We start from the raw sequence: 8449 nt of genomic DNA on the forward strand, positions 1-8449 counted from the left end.
TGTCCACTCATTCTTCATATTAAAATACCCAGCTAGAAATATTGCACTTTTGTGAAAGTGACCTGAAAGAACCAATGATCGATGCTTTATATGAACATTCTAATTAAATTGCATCAGCAGGACAAAGGATGGGGAATTGGTACTAAAGATTTTTGAAATGATAGAATGACCTGTCCTGCGATTGCATTGTCACGTGCTAGTGAGTCGATTCTGACACACAGTGATCTAGAACTTTCCCACAGCCTTCCTAGGTGGCAAGCTTTATGGATGGTGGGGAGCTCCTAGTGGCTAGACACTGTGCAACAATCTCAAAGGCACTTGGTTCAAGGTCACCAGCTGCTCTGCAGAAGAAAAATGGGCAATTTCCATCTGAGCGATTAACTGCCTCTGAAAACACACTGGGGGTTCAGCTATGGGTCAGTTCTGACTCAACAGTACACAAGAACAAGCTTTATGGTAGCAGGCAGTCAGGGCTCCCTGAAATCTTCAGAAGTACTCATATCTTTGAATACAATGATAATTCTTAGTTTCACCCAACTAATATGCAGCCTTCAATATGGATTGAGGTTCAATATCAAGAAGACAAAGATTCTCACCACTGGACCAATTGGCAGCATCAGGATGGATGGTGAGGAGATTGAGATTGTTCACAGCTTTTAGTCTGCTTGGCTCCACAATCAACACTTTTGGCACAAGCAGCCAGGAAATTAAAAAGATGTATTGCGATGGGAATGTCTGCTGTTAGGGACCTCTCTAAAGTATTCAAGAGCAACGATGTGTCTCTGGAGACTAAGGTGCATATGGTACAGGCCATGCATGGTCTTTGCAATCACTTGTTATGCATCAGAGAGCTGGACAATGACCAGGGAGTATAGAAGGAGAATTGATGCTTTTGAGCTTTGGTGTTGGAGAAGAATGCTGAGAGTGCCATGGACTGCTAAGATAACAAACAGATTCATCCTGGAGAGTGTTAAACCGGGCTGCTCCTTGGAAGCAAGGATTCTGAGACTTCGTCTGACATATTTTGGTCATGTTGTAAGGAGGGACCGGAACTTGGAGAGGGACATCATGCTTGGGAAGGTGGAGGGCAGGCATAGGAGGGGAAGGCCTTCTGGGAGATGGGTTGATTCGGTGACTGGGGCAATCGGGATGAGTGTGTCAGAGTTTGGCACAGGACAGAGCAGAGCAGAGCAGAGCTGTTGTACAAGGCTTTCTTTCTTTCTCTGAAGCCTCATCATCAGCCATTGACCAAAGGGTTGGCTTTGTTTCCATAAATTCCTCAAGGAGGAAGTGATTTATCCATTCACTACTGACAGGAAGCAGAGAACTACTGGGCTTTTGCATTTGTGGATGCTGAGTGGCCAACAGGCTCATCCACTACTCAAAGAATCGCTACAGAATGCCTGCTGCAGCCGAGAATTCAAACACAGGTCCCAGCCAAAACACAGTGCCATGGACACTGGGGATTGGAGAGAAAAGCCAAATGGCTTTCTTGAAAATTGGAATTGCCTTCTTTCTGTGGCATCCTGGGACTGTTCCCATCTCTCTTAGAAGAGTAGTCACATAGTAACAAAGCCTTGCCAGTTTCTACTCACTGGACTGCAGCTATTGGAGTGTGCTAGAGGAGAGCTGTGCTCCATGGACATTTTGGTGGCTGGCTTTTCTGAAGCAGATAACTTGACCTTTTTATCAGGGGCATCTCTGGGTGGATTCAAACCACAATGTTTTGGTTAGCAGCCAAGCATGTTACCCATCTGCATCACTGAGGCAGGTAAAAGATGATGCTTTCACCCATCTCATTTGACAGGACAGAGATTTAGGACTCATTCTTGCCGTGATAGGTTTTCAGATGAACTTCAGCCCTATCATTCACTTTCTTTAGGAGCTCCAGTGAAACAGAGGTTAAAACACTCAATTGTTAACAAGAAGGTGAGTGGGTTGAACTCACCAGTAGCTCCCAGGGAGATTAGTCTACGATGGTGAGAAGAAGATTAGAGGTAATTTGTATTTTATACCTAGAAAGGATAAGACAATATGCTATGGGTGAATGCTTGCTACTGAGCCAGGATCTACCTGTACTTACAATTCCTGGTCATGAGCATTTCTTTGAAGTCATGACCATAACTGTGCGAATTATCCAGCTTTCTAGATCTATAGCTTGATCTTGGGTTGCGTCCTTGGGTAATACTGTTCCCAAGTATTAATGATGTAGTGGTATCATATTTCTAAAAATCACCATTTTCCACTTCATTTCTTTCTGCACGAACATTTGCAAGCGATCTGAGTTCAGAGGGAATAGTGCTATGAGTGAGTTATATAAACCATGTACATAATTTCCTCTCAGTGAAATATGAATGCAAAATCCCTCTGTAATAAACAAAAAGGATTGTGCATAATTTCCCACCGGTCTTTTTTGTTAATTGGGCTCTTACTGTTGAAGCCTTTAATGTAGGGAATAAATGAATAACTGGCTTTTATGCACAGCCTGCTTTCATTATGTACAAGGGCTCAAAATTTAAGGCGAACTATTTTTAGATCTTACATTATGATATTAAGGATTGTTTATTGCTAGTAATGCAGGAAACAAATTGTATTTCTGCTTCTGCCTAGCTTTTCTAGGATGGCTTGTGTGAGCCTCTATTCTTGCTGATTCATTAATTATGTTCACAAATGAATCTAGTAAAATCTGATAGCTTTGTTTTTTAAAGATTTTTTTAATTGTTGTTTCTTTTTTTTAAATCATAAAATGTGGTTCCCAAACATTGCTAGTATAATTCAAGTACAAATGCTACTTGAAAAGGTGGTCTTTAGATAAATTTATAATTCCCATGTGATTCCCTAGTAAGGTGAAAATAGCACTTGTTATCTAGTTAAATCTAACCCATGGTTACTCCTAGTGTGTCAAGGGTAGAACTGGCCCCCACAGGGTTTTCAATGGCTGGCATTTTGGAAGGAGAGCACTAGCCTTTCTCCTGAGGTGTTTCAACTGAAGTCTCCAACTTTCTGTACACAGTTAAATTTCTATTGCCATTATGGAGGGACTCCTGAAGTGAAAAAATAAGAAGTAGAATGGAAGTGGAAGAGAAAAATCCTCAATAGCTTTTGGGAGAATATGACTTCCCCTTCTCTTCTCCTGTGGGTCCAGGCCCCAGACCACTCACCTCCAGTCTGTAGCACAGCTCCTTAACCACTTCACCACTGCAGCTTTTTGGCTGTTGTTCATGGCTTTTTTGCTTCTAAGTTTGAGTTTTATTCTTCTACAAGTGGAGACAGTGAGTGTGTGTTTTTCATCCATACCACTGTGTGAGTCAGATGAAATGGATTTCTCTACTTGCCGCCTTTTCTCTTTCTCCTTCTCTATCTATTCCTTCCTTCCTTTCTTTCTCTCTCTCTCTCTCTCTCTTTCCTTCCTTCTTTCTTTCTCTCTCTTTCTTTCTCTTTCTCTCTTTCTTTCTTTTCCTTCCTTCCTTCCTTCCTTCCTTCCTTCCTTCCTTCCTTCCTTCCTTCCTTCCTTCCTTCCTCCTTTCCTTTCTCCTTCCCTCCCTCCCTCCCTCTCTCCCTCTCTCTCTTTCCCTCTCCCTCTCTCCCCCTCCCTCCCGATGTCTCTCTCTCTCTCACTCTTTCTTTCTCTGTTACTCTTTTCTCTCGGTTTTATTCAGGAGATGGAACAATGACCTCACAAACTACACATCTCAGTTATGTTTATTGAGGAAAGCATAGGATTAAGATTCTACGAGTGTGGGTGGGGCTCCTAGGAAAGGCAGCTGCTGGTTAATGATCATTGAGGGATTTGATTAAGCCTTGTTTTCCTCACTAGGTGAGTCACTGGAGTTGCCATATTGGCTTTCCTCAACTACATAGACCATCTTTGCCACTTCCAGCCTCTGGGGCACATACATACAACAGCTTTACTACTCCTTTCAGAGAAGTTACTGTGTAAACTTTCTCTGCTGCTGCTCCAGTAATGGTGACAGCCAATCAACTGCTCATGTGTGTTATCTTATTGTGGATAGGATGTGAGTGAATGGTTTCTGTGGTCTAAGTACAGCAGAGATTGCTTACTTCTATTGTGTGTAGTATTACTATAAGTTGTCACTGACTCAAGCTCAGTTCAACTCATTACAGTGGAGTCAAAGCAAACCTCTCAGAGAGGTTTTGGAAGTTGTTAAAAGCAGGGGAAGAGATTGCTCATCTTTATTTCCTCAAAGTCATTGGTGGATTCCAACCAATAGAGACATCTGAACTTTGGGTTAGTAGTGAAACGCCCTATGGACGATGCCATCAGACCACCCAGTAGATCCTCAAGGTGACATTAACAGTTTTACTGAATTCTGTATTCTAGACAGAAATTTTGTTGTTATTATTACTATTGGGTATACTAATGTTATTTAAAAATAGTAACATTTTTACTTGTATATTAGTTTGATGTACTTTGTAGATGTATTTCTTTTTTAGAAAAAAATGAATTTATTTCTCTAATCTGTAAATTAACAAATTTTAAGGAGTGAAGCAAATTATTTTAATAATAGTCATATGGAAAGAGGATAAAACCAGAAAAGAAGACAAGCCTTCTAAGTAACTTGTTGTTCAATCTACAATCAATAGAAGAGATGGTCTTTGGAAACATATAACAGGTTAAATCCTAGTTGATCACACACGTTCCCAAAGGAACCAATTCAGCTGAACAGCAGAAATTGACAACTCAAATGTCCATGGAGAGCACTGGGATCTGAAAAGGCTTCTTGAGTTCTCCCAACTCTTTTCTCATCAAGAAAAACTAACATGTACAGCGGCAATATCACACCAAATGTCCCTGCTGCTTCACAGTGAGAATGTCCAACCACTATGAGACCTGAGGAAGACTCTTGGAGAGAAATGGGAAATACTTCTCATCAAAACTGAGTTCTGAGGAAATAAGAGTTTTCTTGTGTTTCCATCTTGGAGATGAGCTGATGCTAATGTCAGCTGAACTACAGCAATTCTGGCTTAAAGATGCAACACTTTCTGGATATAACAAAGTTCCTAATGTTCATTTGTCAGTGAGGCAGGAGAGGCCAAGTCCATGCATCATACTTACTCTTCTAATGTTGGATTCACTTGACACTCTCAAGATCAATGTCATCTTGTACCATCTCCTGAAGAGGGCTCACTTTTTTAAAATTGAGATTTTTATAAAGAACTTGGATTTCCATTCATTCATTATTGCACATTTTCCTCCATGCCCTCTCCCCCAAGTTCACCTTTTTTTTTAAGTTCTTTTATTGTTATACAGTCTGCCTGCCCCCAGACCACTTTACTATGCAGCTCTTATTCTGGACTCTTGTCATACCAGTAATAACATAATTATATATTCCTTTTTATACAGTTCTCTCCCTCATCTGTCTGAATGCTGTGCACATTATTTACATTATTTATCCCCTCTTTTCTTTTCTTTTTTTGTGTATAGAAGTATATTTTCTTTTTTAAGTATTAATTTTAATGAAGGTTTACAGAGACTTTGGATTTCCATTCATTCTTTTTGGCACTTTTCTCCCTGCCCAACCCAACCTCATCCCCAGTTCACTCTTCTTTACGAAAAGTAAAGGAAAAAGTCTTTGAATGTTATGCAGTCCCTCCCCCAAAGTCCACTCCACTATGCAGCCTTAATTCTGGACTCCTGTCAAGATAATAATATCTAATCATATATCCCTTTTAAGCAGTTCTCTTCCTTATATGTTTCAATGCAGTATACATAATTTATCCCAGCTTTCTCAGTCTTCCCCCAACACTGATGTCAGTCTCATTTTACAACAGTGGCACTATGCAGTATTTGTATTTTGTGACTGAGCTATTTCACTCAGTATAATGTTCTCCAGGGTCACCAATTTTGGATAATATTTCATGAGTTCCTCATTTTTCAATACAGCGTAGTATTTCATTGTGTGAATATACCAAAGCTTCTCTGTCCATTCGTTTATTGATAATCACTTGGATAGCTTCCAATTCTTTACAATTGTGAAAAAGAGCCTCAATAAACATGGGTGTGAAAAGAGGGCTCATTTTGTGATGACATTTCACATGCTGGATGTACTCTGCCTTTGAAGAAAAAGCAGTCAGTGCCAATCCTGATGGAACAAATGATGAAACAAACTCTCATTTGTTCCAATTGCTTTAAAGACCTAAGAGGGTTCCAGGGAGACAGATGCACAAGACTGCTTAAGACTAAGGCATCATCCTTGAGGGCCATCAGCAGACTCTCCCTTCCACATAGGCAAAGGAAGGTAGATACAGCCTGGGTGATGGTGCTCAGGGTCCTCGTTCACCACCACATCTGAAGAATTTTCATCATTGTCTCTATCAGCCGCTCTGCCAACTTTGAGATCAGCTTATGGTCATACTCCATCTCTTGCTATGTCACCTCACACACATCCTGCAGCCCCACTACCAAGGGTGTGGGCACCATCCCAGACCGCATGCCGCACTCCTGGCCTCCTACAATCTACAGGGCCCTCAGGCACACAGGGGATGGGAGCTAATGTAGATAGCATCAACTCCTTTTAGACCATAGAGTTTGTGACCACTGATGCTAATGAGATCGACCTTCATGACATTGAATTGGGATTTTCCCAACAGCTTGAGTTGCCTCTATGTGGAAATAGATCTTTCTGGAATTTCAAATCCACCTATATCCACAAAGGGCTGCTTCATTCAAATTTCATTGTTCAGTCATGACTGAGACCATGCTGGTATCTGGTTGGATGGCAGCCTCTATTTCCTTTAGGTCGATGATCCTAATCTTCTGCGTTGGAAGATAGGGGACCTGAAAGTCTTCCATTGCCAGTGAGTGGCAGGGGTCTAAGATACATTTGTGTTCAGACTGGGTGATGATAAAATGCTTTTTCCATGACTTGTAGAACCTAGATACCCCCTTAATCACTATGTTGTCAGATTCAGTTAACACTACTAGTGAAAATAAGCACATGAGGGTCAGCCCCAATCAGAGATACTACTTGCTGCTGAGAACGTTCCATGACTGCCTCACTCTCCCAGCCATTAGCAAGTGTCCAGGAATGGGGATTCTTATAGTCGTTGACTAGGTAGAAGAGCATGGCATCAAATACCCAAGGGTCCACAGAAGTTGTGGCTTACACATCCATATAGAGAGGTTTCAGCACTGAGTCTATCTCAGGAGCAGAGCATGTGTCTGTACCAGCCACTGGGGAGCGTGATCTATAATGAGCAAGCACAGCCTCCATCCATAGAGCATCCCAGACCACATTTGGAGTCACAGTCAAGGCCACAGCCGCCCACCTCAAGGCAATTCTCTTGAGCGTGGTCTAGACCATTGGGTGCCCAGGCCCAAGCAGCAGCAAGCCTCAACCTCGGGATCCCAGAAATGAAGCCTCTCTACCTGTATTTGTCAATTAGTTTGACTTTCATCCTTTTCTAGCCTCATCAGATTTGCCAATTTTTCATTGGTTCGACATGTTAGACATAAAGACAAAAAAGATCCTGCTTAAATTGTCAACATGTAATTAATGCATTAAATATATTACACTGACAATTTGTATTCTATTCTGATTAAAAGATATTAATTTCCTTTACTTAAGTAATTATATCTCCACTTTGAGAGTGGAGTGAGAAATAAATTATGTGTACAATCTTGAAATAGACGTTGTTGTTACTGTGTGCCCTCAAGACTAATATCTATAACAACACATTGGAACCTTGTCCTGCCTATTCTGTACCATTCTCACAATCATACTCTAACGTACTCAAGTCTACTTTAAAGTCACTGTCTTTATCCATCTTGTTGAAAGTCTTTTCCCTTTATCTGACCCTCTGCCATTGTCAATATGATGTCTTTTTCCAAGGACTGGTCCCTCTTGACAACATGCACCAAGTATGTGAGACAATGTTTCACCATCCTTATTTTTTTAAATATATTAACTTTTATTTTTAACTATGACACAGAATATGTCATCAAATGAAATTATGAAAAAAATTAAACATCATTTGCATAGGAATTACTAGTTTTATAAATTAGGAGTGCTAACAGAATTATGAGACAGATTACAACATAATGTAAGACTCACACTTATGTGCAAACTAAAAATGCAACGTAAATTTTAAATGACAGTTCTTTTGTTCACTATTTTGTAGGTGATTAACACAATTAACTTGTTTGCTTTGGATGACATCTGAATCTCATCTTAACCAAATGCAATTTTTCTAAGCCAGACACTCCTTATCTGTAATAAGAGAGCTTCAGTTAACTATTGGTAAAGCTACTGGATTTGTTTTTATGGCCCAAATACTGTTCAAGAACACCATCTATGTCAAATATTCTAAGGAATATATCAAAGGCAACATGCTTCAGCAAAAGCCTTAGCTTGTGATCCATTCCATTATCTTTTGGGACTTTGTTATCAACAACCCAGTGTGCTGTTCTGATTTTTTGATGAGCAGA

The 8449-nt window shown here is 40.5% G+C and overlaps 1 pseudogene; it reads right to left on the reverse strand.

Moving 5' to 3' along the window:
• Positions 1-6209: 6209 nt before the first annotated feature.
• Positions 6210-7178, reverse strand: LOC102864979 (annotated as a pseudogene).
• Between the last annotated feature and the right edge of the window lie 1271 nt (positions 7179-8449).

This window comes from Elephantulus edwardii, unplaced genomic scaffold, assembly GCF_000299155.1.
Source record: "Elephantulus edwardii isolate Elephantulus edwardi_28Jun2011 unplaced genomic scaffold, EleEdw1.0 scaffold00051, whole genome shotgun sequence".
Lineage (NCBI taxonomy): Eukaryota > Metazoa > Chordata > Mammalia > Macroscelidea > Macroscelididae > Elephantulus > Elephantulus edwardii.